Source organism: Rhinopithecus bieti, unplaced genomic scaffold, assembly GCF_001698545.2.
Source record: "Rhinopithecus bieti isolate Rb0 unplaced genomic scaffold, ASM169854v2 scaffold_10706, whole genome shotgun sequence".
Classification (NCBI taxonomy): domain Eukaryota; kingdom Metazoa; phylum Chordata; class Mammalia; order Primates; family Cercopithecidae; genus Rhinopithecus; species Rhinopithecus bieti.
In genome coordinates this window covers 1,672,127-1,684,266 of record NW_016806811.1, presented here as the reverse complement: position 1 = coordinate 1,684,266, position 12,140 = coordinate 1,672,127, and the positions used below count along the sequence as shown (strand labels likewise).

Here is a 12,140-nt window from a genome sequence, read left to right as displayed (position 1 = left end):
TCTCAGACTTTCCAACATATGCATTTATCTACATGACCTCTAAGTTAAATTCCAAAACAGTCACATTTATAAAGTTTCATCTTTCAAGTGCACACTGCAATCATGTTTATCTCTATGCAACAAAAGTGACACACCATTTTGTTGTCAGCATGAATGTTTATAATATAAAGATGCACTGCTATCCTGCTCTATACAACTGATAAAGCAAGTAAAAAAACATGTAGCTTTACAAATAAAGGCTTTGGGCAACATTCTAAGTACGAAGGAATAAGTATTTGAATTTATTTTGCCAGTAGTTTATGAGTGGACTCAGAATGCCTGTATCCAGAAAAAAATATTTATACTTCTGTTATCTTTAGCATATTAAATGAAATCATCTTTTCCTGTTTGTTTTCCTTATTAGATTTGATATTTCTGAAAATAAGGGAGTAAGCCTTACTTATCTTTAAATTCCCAGTATAAAACACAATGTTATATACAGAATACACAATAAACATTGACTATATATAACTTAATTACTAATAAACATTTTCCCAAATCTATTCTGAAAATTTACCTCAGTATCTCTTCCTTTGTGGGTCTCTGAAAGACAAAAGTTAAAAGGTAGATATTTAATTTTGTTCAAGTGGGAAGGGAAAAGCTGAGACAGAAAAACAAACTGAGTATTGAAAGTGTGGTTAAACATCCACACTGAGGAGGAAAGAGTGCTATCAGCATAAACTGGATTCAACCAATAGGACAGGTAGCCTGAAAATACTTCTAAAATTTGTATATTCTTTATCTGATATAATTTGTAGGAGAAAAATTCTAATAGTATTTTCTAACAATGACTTATATTGGCTTCAAGTCCTTTACCCAACTATACCAAAGGGAACGTGAAAAATTAGTATTTTAGACATTGTTAAGATCCGGATGACCCAGGGAGAACTGAGCCAAGCATCACCTAAAGGAATTTGGTGCTAGAAGACAGGATCAAGCAATTTGGTCTTAAATTCTGACACGAAATCATAAACATGTGAAAAGAAACTAGTACTAAGAGCTCCACGGTCTAAGGAGAATCTTTTTCCTTGGTGGTCCTCAGGGACAGGTAGAGAATCTTGCTCTCATTCTCCTTACCCTCCTTACTTATCAGAAGTCTAAATAATATCCCAAAGTAGTCATTCATATGGAAAAGAAATCTGTAATTACTTCAGGATAGACGTCTCATATATTTAGAGAATATATCCACGTCAGTGGCCATGAGTCATACCAAATCAATGGCCATCACTTTTTAACCATGCTCTTAAAATGATGTATAAAAATAGCCACTTTACTTAAATCCCCATTGAGTCCTTTTATTGTCTTTGAATGCTGATTCTAAAGGATTATTTAGGGTTTAAAATCTTCAATGCCTTATCTCCTAGTGTTTCTCTTATTGTTTTGAATGGGAGAATAAGGAAATCTGCATCATATTGCCAGGGACTCACATTAACATAAACCATCTTCTTTTCTGTATAAAGGTTTCTATTTATTAAAAAGGAGAATAAAATCAGTCTCTTTTCCGCACAATGAGAATTTTAGGTTGGTGCAAAATTGATTGCAGTTTTGCCATTTAATGGCAATCAATTTTGCACCAACCTAATAATACCCAATAGTGATTTTTGCATACAATAATTTCATTTTAAGTGATAGTGAAATCATTAGCTAAAGTAACTGTCTTTGTATTCCTTCTGCTTTCACTGTGCCATGAAATAGACTGTGTACTTGATGGTGTCTGAGCTTGTGAAATTCAAGACTTTTGTGGTTTCCCTTCAGTTTCTCCCTGCCCCAGATCCTTTCTCCACCCTCTGATGCCTTTCTCTGTGCTCCACATTGACCAGTACTGGTTCATGGCACCAGCCAGGCCCACTTCTGGCTACTTCCTATGGGTCCAGCCCATGGGAGGCTCTGGCATGAGATTGGATAAAGTAGGGGAGCAAGAGGCTGGGGAATTTTTCCCCTCTCCCTCCCTGATTTGGGGCAGTGCTGCTCCACAACCATAGCTTCTGCTTCACAGCTCCTTTGCACCAATCAGTTCTCGCATTCTAGGACCACCATTTTCCCCTGCTCCCCTTTGGGCTAGTGAGTAGTATCAGCAACCTACTATTGCTCCATTCTGAGTGCTCTAATATCCTTTCTGTTTCCTCACCCCGTAAGTAATTCCTTCATTAAACTCTCTTCACTGGAATGGATTCTGTTTCTCACTAGGCCTCATGAAAACAGTTGTGAACTTGATAGTACAGCAACTTAAACCTTTCCATTCCAATCCCTTAACTCTGTTGAAGTGTCTACAAAACATAACCTTTCTTCTCTTGGTATAATTGAGGATGGAATGAAACGGTTCAACAATAACGTTGGGTTTCTGTAGCCAGAAGGGATGTTTAACCCTGGTAATCAGGAAGCATGGTAGTGTTCATGAATTCTGTACACTGAAGAACCACTTCCCTTGGGACCCACTCTGGAGCCACCCTTCTTGCCAAAAGGAATGTGGTATCATACCTTTTCTTATTGCAGGGAAAGCAGAGACTAGATACAGCAGTACTCATACAGCTCTCAGAGAGCCATATGGGCATTTGAGGAAAAATTGAAAGTCAGTAACGCTGATCCCATCTTGATTTAAATTTTTGATATTTTATTAAACTGAGGATTTTTTGCATTAATTTTAATTGTAAGTATATTATGTTAAAATTGATTTATCTTGATTACTGGGATTTGGATGTCCCCTTCCTTTCCCACCCAAGGTGTCTCACTATTCTCCCCCTAGTGAAGTTCCTCTTAGAGGGAGACAGAACATTTAAACCTCTCTCAAACTGAAAGGGAGCCACAGCTAGGTTATGGTGAGTGATTAAAGATGTGAGATTGGAATTTAGGCAGGCCTAACTCTGAATGTTAATCCCACCACTTACTGGCTGCTGCCTTGGGCAAGGTTCTTAAAGTCTGTCTCTAAGCCTCTGCTTCCTCCATTGCAAGATGAAGATAATAACATAGGTCAATAAACGTAATCTGCATTGCAAAGTCCAAAGTGTTCTTAGAGCCAAAAGACTTTTGGCACAAAAGCATTTGGCATATTTGGCATGCATCTGACACAAAAGCATCTGGTAGCAGATCCTGACTGAAATAAGGTAAGTCAATTCATAGCCTTTATTTAATCCTCCTATAAAGTAATTATTTATAGGGTGCTGCTTCAGACCTCACTGGAGGTGGTACAAATTAAATATATGGTACATGCACTATGCAGTTTGACTGAAATCTCAAAGTTCTGAATTGAAAAATTTATATGACCCTGAGGGTTTTGGATAATTATTGTGAACCTGTAGTAGCTCTTCCCAGGGATTCAATGAGATGATGCATGAGAGCCAGGGCACTTGGTGAATGGAAAATTGAGTGTTTCCCAGGACCCCAAAAATCTGAAAGCAGATATTTGATTCTGGGACATCCAGGCCCTGACGATGAGATGTTGCAGACACTGAATTGGGTTCAAGAGGCAAATAGATTGTTAGACAATTCCATCTAGAAAATGATGGACACCCTGAATATTAAAGGGCAGTGCCATGTCAAGAAAGACCCTTTGTGCACCTTGTATGGACAGAGTCTCTGGAAGCTGTGGGCTCCCGTTAGATTTTGGGGGCAGCCCAGGAAGTTATGCTGAGATTCGCAGCATCTGCTCTTCTCCTGTGTAGCCACCTCCCTTCTGATTAGGTTTGCATCCTTGGCTAATTAGATCAGGAACCTAATCTAACCTTGCAGTGTGTGTGTGTGTGTGTGTGTGTGTGTGTGTGTGTGTGTGTGTGCTCGACGGGATTGGGGGGCTCTCTTCCTGTCAATCTGTTACCTGGCTGAAGCACTGCAGTGCTCAATAAACATTGTCCATTAATGTTATTTTAACCATTATGAGTTGCTAACTGGCAACAGGCATTTTTCAGAATTGAAGCTTTCTTAGAAATCAGTTGACTTACAGTATCATCTTTGAGCAATTGCAGATGCAGAGACTAAAAATTTCACAGTAATCATGAATAAAGCTTGATTGAAGAAAGTGAAAATGTCATCCCAGTCTGGGGCAGGATATGAATGGTATCAGCAGAACATGAATGATGAAGAGACATTTAGACTGGACCATAACAGAGACAATTCCCTTAATGATACATGACTAAAGACTTTACCAATTTCCAGTAAGAGTCGGAAGTCCATCTCAAAGCCTACTTTATATTCTTCAGAGTTCCTTGTTTTAATTTTGCCTAAATAACTTGAGAGAACAGTATAGAGTTTTTATTCCACAGCATGGGCTTAGTCATCTCATTTTTTTAATTGTCTGTTCACTGTCTTCAAAAAATAGTTTTAGATAATTAATCTGATAACAGCCTCCCTCTGTAATTTCAATCAGAACCTGGTGCCTAGAATGGGCAAAGCAGACTGGAGTCACTCTTGACTGTAGCATTGCATCTGGGGAAGCTACCATGTAAGGAGAGCCAGTGGCTGAAGATACCCGGCATTGGGCTTGCTGATATTAATGAAGAGTGTGTGTACTCCCAGAATTCCCTGACAAGATGGACGAAGAAGCAAATCACTTGACTTCCTGTGTCTCAGTTTCCTTGTTTATAAAGTCAGTAAGTTGCACTATCTTTTTTTCAAACTTTCCTTTTGCAAAAGTCTTCCCTTATATTACATTTTAAACTAGAAATTCCAAAATATGACACAAAAATAGAGGCTTTCTGTGTGAAGTGAGAGTTGAGGTGCAGAGGTCCTGTTTTCTTCCGATGTTATCTGTCTTTAGAGAGCGCTTAAGACTCTAAAGGGTCTTATGAGAATCAACAAGCCAGATGGTTTCCAATAATCCTTTCTGCCCTAGCATTCCCTAATTCCAAAAACCTACGATTCTAAGGGCTGTATTTTACTAGGTGTCTAATTCACACAAGGCTTGAATTAAGCATTTGGCACACAATATCTTATTTAAGCTTTAGAAAAACTTTACAAGATGAGGACCTTTTATCCTTTTATACAGATTAAGGAACTGAGACTCTAGAATTTAAATAGCTTTCCTAAGGTCACACAGCCAGTAAATGACTCTAGGATCCAAGCTCAGTTCCGCTGACCACAAAGTCCATATGCTCACCAGTGTGTCTGTCAAAGGATCCAGAGAAAAACACTAGCCTGCTGAAATAAATAGTCTGGCCTGAAACAAAGATTGAAAAGACTTGGGCTTCATAGTGGTGTCTTTTCCACTCTATACAAGAGCTTTCTCCTCTTCCCTCTTCTCCCCTCACCCGTCTTCTTCTCTTCTCTCCTTTCTTCTCCTCCCTCCAGACCACCTCTCTAGGACTCTAGAAATTTATACAGGAAACAAGGTCACTGACAGCTGCCAAGTTTCACAACTTATACCCTCAGAATCAAGATAGAAAATTCCCAGAGCATTTCCTAGGGGCAAGTGCCCATTTCTGCACCATTCCACTGTGGCCCCATTCCAAGGGGCAGAGTAAGGGTATAATACAGCTTTTACTGCTACAGTTGGATAGAGAGAGCTTGAGCTGGAGAGGCACAACTACCCTGAAGAAAATGTTAGAAGCTGGGTTTATTTCACAGAAAGATGCAACTGACTAAGTAGAAAAAGATGCCTCTTATTTTTATTTTCTCATTAAAACACGTAATTATTGAGTACTTGTGTTTGTCATGCTGCATGAAGACATAAAAATCTGAAAGTCCAAGAATGTGTTTTTTTCTAGGGATTTCCACTCACTACTTGGACAACATTGAGAAAATTACTCCTCTCAGTAGTTCAGTTTGTTTATAGGTTGGTAATGCTGTTTATTTGTTGGATTTGGGGGTTTTGGTTTTTAGGTACGAAATAAAAGGATAATTTCAAAATAGTTCTCAATTACTAACATTTTCTACCTTGGCAGATCTGTCCAGAAAATATTTCTAATGCCAAATATAAAATAAAGCATTGGGGGAATCAAAACAGAAATGCTAATAACACTAATTACTTTCACATGTAGTTGCTTGAGGGTTTACACTGGCCATCTCTCTGTGACTCTGCAGGTCAGTTGGTGGTCCAGATGTCATTATGTCATTATTCTTCTATACAATGTGGAAACACATCAAGAGGTTAAATAACTTGTTCATAATCACACAAACAACACCATGCGGCCTTGAACTTAGGCCTCCTGATTTAGAGTCAGTACACCCTGGACATTTGTAACAATTTCCCTGGTCATCAGAGACTCTTGATTTTAGTCATTGTCATTTCTCTGTTGTTGGTTCCTAGTTCTAATTAAATGAATACACACTTGACACTGTGGAGGTCTGACAGCCACGTTTTTTAAAGCAATTCACTCAGCATTTTCAGGTGGTGTGATCAGTGGTAGCACCTATAGAAATGCAACCTCCCTCGTGTTAGAGCATCAGTGTGCAGCTACAGAACTTATAGGGCTGGTCTGCCTGAAAGTCTGTAAAGGGAAACTATGAACACCTTATTATATTATACTCATTGTGGCTCATTGAGTTTTACAGACTTGGGAGCAGGAAAAAAATTTAAAAACCCAAAGTAGACATTGCCTCTTATTTGTAATTTGCTGTTTTCTCTTCTACTCACCTCTTTCAAACTAAACCAAAAACGTGTATTTCCTTCTAAACAAGGTTACTTGTTACAGTGAGATTGTACCTTGTATAATAAATTCTCTGCTCAAAATGGTCCTAATAGTGCAGTCTTTTCGGCTTCCAGGAGAAAAAAATTAGCCTTAGTTAGAAAAGGCATTTTTAAAATTCATTTTAAATCATTTCAGGGTTAATAACTACATATGTACCTAAGTCAATTTTTGATCAGCATTTAGGTTGGATTACTAGGAAATAATATCAGGACAATTAAATAATAGAATAAACATAACAGTAGCCCACACGGATGTGGCCCTTTTACTTCTCCCTTTTTAAAGCTTTTGTCCCTACCGCTGAAAGCTAAAATAGCATTATTCAAAGAAATTATTGCCCTCTTAATCATTCAAACTAATGGCCCCTTGATCAGCTTTTGTCATCCTTGACTCTACATAGCATCTGACTCTAGTGATCACTCCTTCTTAAAATGCTTTCTGCCCTTGACTTTGGAGGGGTAAGGCTATTGCACTAAAGTTCTTTCACCTTTCCGAAACGGCTGGTATCTTCTTCACCTGCTGCCAATGTTAATTTCCTTTTATCTGTATTTACCCCATACCTCAGACAGCAAATCCAATTTACAGTTTCAAATATCATCAATATGGTAGACCTTAAATGCAAATAACTGCCAGTTTCTTAGCAGAAACAAATGAAATGGGGAAGAAGAGGGACAGGTGCTGACTAATCCAACACTGATTGTTACCCACTGGAAAGAGAATTCATGTTTCCTGGCAAAGGGTCAGACTGACTTTGAGTTTATGAACTGTTCAAAGTTCTATTCTTGTTTGTAAAGCTAATAAAAATCCCCTTGTGCTGCTGGATTTTGGAGAAGTTTCTTTAATCCTCTTTACATAAACCTTTCCTCTTTATTTCTCCTTTCCAAAAACATAGGAATCTGTATCATCTGGATTTGATATCCATATTTATCAATACAGAAGTTACTGAATTTTGAATAATTTTTCTTCCTTTCATGCCATGCTACATAGAAACAGACTGTGCACAAAGCAAAATCTAAGCAAAAAAGTTTACAACAACTACCTTGTGTGAGAAATAATAAAGTGAGCCAGTTCATGGTAGTTTCATTGATATCTTCCTCAAACCCTGAAAACTTGTATTGGCATAAAGATTCTCCTTTTTATATGAATTGAAATTTCATGGTTACTTTGAATGAGAGTCCTGAGTCGAGTCTCAGACTCAGACAGAGGTTCCACCACTTACTAGTTCAACGTCAATTTCTTTATTTGTGAAACAGAATTAGTACTGATGCCTGCTAGGGTTCTTGGGAGGATTAAAGGTAATGGCGTAAGATACCTAGAAACATAGTATTCTTTCAATAAATACTGGCTCTTAAAGTAGAGTTGAGGAGAAGAATCCAGAGGCTAAAAAAATCCAAATGGCATGAAGGAAATCAGTCAGTGATTCTACAAAAACCAGGGAGCCTAGGTCAAGACAGACCAAGACACCCTGTGTCATACTTCTATTGAGAAGTAGAATAACCTACATAATTACAACTATTACCTAAGTTTTCTCATTTGTATGATAGGGGAAAGAGTTAAATGATATGGCAAAATCCAGAAGGATGGTTGAGAGCTCTGCTGAATGTGAGAGGAAAGCTTCAGAACTGTAAGGACTACCTAGATGGTTTGTTGCTCCATGCAAGGCTGTCAGATAGTTGTTCATTTACTTACTTGCTTTTATTAACTTAGATTATTTGGTCTTAGCCTTATGGAGTATATTAGTTTCTGGAATAATGGAAATAATTTAAAGGTAGATATGGGCAGAGCACAGTTTAGAAAACCTGATCAATGAACTTTGCCAGCCTAGATGCCGGAAGTAAGGTTAGTTGCTTTGGACTTGCTATTCCTGGTAGTCTACGGTATTAATATTAGGCTACATTTGCTGTACTGCCTCGGTAAGCTTTTAAAATTTCCCAAGTCTCTCTAAAACAAACTTTGAGATGAATCCTTTGTGCTCCAGCAGTTCTCTGCAGAAGCCTTGGTAGACCCAGGTCTTCATGCAGTGAAAGGATGCTTCCCTGGCTACAAAAATCAAATCAATCACCAAACATAGCAGAGGAAACTTAGGCTGCCTCATATTGGTGTCAAGCTAAAGACAAGAGAAAAAAAATCATCTTACTGTGTGGGGATGAACAATAAAATCTTGGCAACTGACCTCTGACTGAGTTGTTATCGAAAAATGCTATTTGTTTCCCTCAGCCAATTGAATCATGATACCTCCTGTGCCCTGGAAAATATCAACTGCAGTTAGAAGAGGGGATAAAAGGAGAACTGAACAGAATGTTTGATTAATTAATGAATTCATCTTAATCATATCTTTAGCAGACACCTGAAAGAGTAATCCTATCACAAGAGTTACAAAACAACTACCATGTTTTAGATTATTATTAGAAAACCTTGGACAAATCTAGAAAAATAATCATACTATTTCATCAGTTTTCAATTATCCAAAGGTGGATTATTGCATTTGCCATGGTTTGTACCTCTATTCTCTTTCTACTCTCTCAGGCAGACTGCCTTTTAGCTATTATATGTCTGTGTGCATTTCCAGGAGAGAATTGGCAGAAAGAGACATCAGCAAGCATATAAATTGAAAGACTCATAAATTGAGGAGACAGTGAGTACTTTGCCTAAAAAAGGCTTATGTATTATCTGTAGATCTAAAAATCTCAAGCTCTCCTGTGAAATCATATTATGATGCCCTACCAGCTAAGGGCTTTATATCATCGGTCTTCAATAAATATTGGTAAAAAGAAGAGATAGCATAGTGGTAAACAGCCAGGCTGTTAGGTCACCTATGTACACATTCCATCTCTAAACTTGGGGCTGATTGACTTACTTATCATCTCCATGCCTTAGTTTCCTTATCTGCAAAGAGCATTGTGGTACATTGTATTGCTACCAAAATATGTCCTACAGGGGCAAAGTCTGAAGATGAAGATAAGGCATAGAAAAAGATTGAATTTCTGACATTTTCACAGCTCCCAATCAATAGCACTAAGGGTAGCTATCCATGGTGGAGAAAACATATTCACCTTCTGATATAGAAAGTCCATGAACCATGGAACATTTCCCCCAAGCGCTGTCAAATTAGTGTGATAAGTTGTCCCTGAAGAAGGTGACTCCACAATGGATGTCTACATCTCTGGGCAGGAAAGGATCATCTCTATCTTCTCAAACTGTACTCTGTCACCATTTTTCAAACATCAAGAAATGTTTCACAGAATTTTACCTAATTACCCAGTTGTGAGTGACAAGGTACTCAACTTCCTATCATGCTCAGGCTGCTGAATAACTGAAATATGGAATATCTGATACATGATATAGCTAAATTGTCCAACATGGACTTTAAAGGAAGGATCTTAATAATTCCCTGGAAAATAGGTAGTGATCCCAAGAATATAACTACACTATCACTGGGGAGATGGGAGATCAAACCTACATAAGCCTGTGTTATTGAAATAAAATAGAAAAGAAGATGGAGAAGCTATGCAAGAAGAATATTTCAAAATGAGAACATAAATGTAGCACACTGAAACTAGATTAAGAAGTTTGACTCGAATATTTTTTAGGCAGAAAATGCTCTGCACTTGAGAAAATTAAGGGAAACATAGACTTTGCAAAGTGATAGATAAGATATAAGATTACAGATTGAGATGAATTAAAGAAATAGCAGAACTAAAGAAAAATAAACAAAAAACTTCTCTTGAAAATGATCTCTCTTTAAAACCACCAGAGCAGCAAAATAATACGAGAGAGAAAATTCCATGTTCAATGAAACTAGGAAATGGCTACAATCCAACCAATACGTTTTTAACAAAATTGAGATAGAGCACAGAGTGCCAATATATCGTGATACTTCTAACCCTGAGAAATGATCTGGAGATCAAAAAGGGGAAGGAGATGAAGAAGTAGTTAGTTGTATTGCTTCCTAACAGAGTCAGCTGAGCTGAATAAATAAACACAAATTGTCAAACAAAAGATCTGAATATACAGGGCTTCCCTCAGCCACTCCTATCTCCCATGCAGCAAAGAGCATGCTCACTGTGGTAGGGCTTTTCTTTGGATTTTATACTCACCCAATCGGAGTCTTTAGGAATGGTGCCCAGGAATCTGCTTTAACAGCATCACAGAGGCTTTATGAAAAGGGAATTGAAGGATTATGCTGAGTAACATAATAATATAAAATACTAATATATGTTTATATCTATTAAATGGCAAAATACAGCATATATATGTCATTAGATACTTTATATATTGCCATAAAAATGGGGAATTCACCATAAAGCATCTGTAGATCATTAGATCACTTAGAAAATGTGATTGTATATTAACCCTCAAGGAAAACATTATAGAGACCAAAAAGTACAAATAACTTAAATTAATTTTCATCTAGAATTCCATAAACTAGCAAGTAATAGCAGAATTGAAATGTAAGAAAACAGTCCTATCTCTTAAAATGTAAACTGCTTCTCAGAAAATGTATTACTGAAATAAGTCAAAAGAATAATTACAAAATAATAAAAATGAAAATACTTCATTTTCAAGTATTGAAACTTGAAAACTAAGACATATGGTCAAAGCTGTACAGAGAGAAAAATTTATAGCCTGAAACACTTACAGCACTGAACAATAAGGTATTCAAGAACAGCAGCAATAAGAAAATCCCTAAGAAAGACAAAATGAAAAAATGAATAAAGAAGAACCAGAAATTAATGAATTAGATAATACAAGTTGGAATGCGTAAATACATGTGAAAGTAAATTGTCTGCAAATGGGTAGAAAAATATTTTAGCAAAACAAACTACTAGCTAACCACTGACAGTTTTCTAGGAAAATATAAATTATCAAAAGAAATTCCAGAAAATAAAGAAAACCTAAGCAGAACAAAAATAACAAATGAAATAAAGTTACTCCCCAAAAGAGTTACTCCCCAAAATTGCCAGTATTTATAAAAAATCTTTGCAAGCCTTTTAAAATATTCTTATGTTATTTAAACATTTCCAGATCATGTAAAGATAAAATCTTCCTATTATCTTTTTCAAAGCCAAAATAAGACTCATAACATAACCTGACAAAGATGTGTATACACACACACAAACACACACACAACAAAGACCACTTTTACTAATAGTCATTAATTTGGAAGAAAAGTGATATATTTCTTCCCACACTAAACAATTCAGAGGGCCGGGCGCGGTGGCTCACACCTGTAATCCCAGCACTTTGGGAGGCCGAGACAGGCGGATCACAAGGACAGGAGATCGAGACCATGGTGAAACCCCATCTCTACTAAAAATACAAAAAATTAGCCGGGCGCGGTGGCGGGTGCCTGTAGTCCCAGCTACTCAGGAGGCTGAGGCAGGAGATGGCGTTAACCCGGGAAGTGGAGCTTGCAGTGAGCCGAGATCGCGCCACTGCACTCCAGCCTGGGCGACAGAGCGAGACTCCATCTCAAAAAAAAAA

The 12,140-nt window shown here is 37.4% G+C and overlaps 1 long non-coding RNA gene across 1 annotated transcript in view; it reads right to left on the bottom strand.

Annotated features, from left to right (window-relative positions):
- LOC108533194 (uncharacterized) overlaps nt 1-12,140 on the bottom strand; it is a 320,686-nt gene that overhangs the window by 142,336 nt on the left and 166,210 nt on the right. Inside the window, exons 3-4 of the long non-coding RNA XR_001886679.1 lie at nt 10,754-10,810; nt 557-582 (exon numbers count right to left, since the gene is read on the bottom strand). This is a non-coding gene — a long non-coding RNA (uncharacterized LOC108533194). The remainder of the gene's footprint in view (nt 1-556; nt 583-10,753; nt 10,811-12,140) is intronic.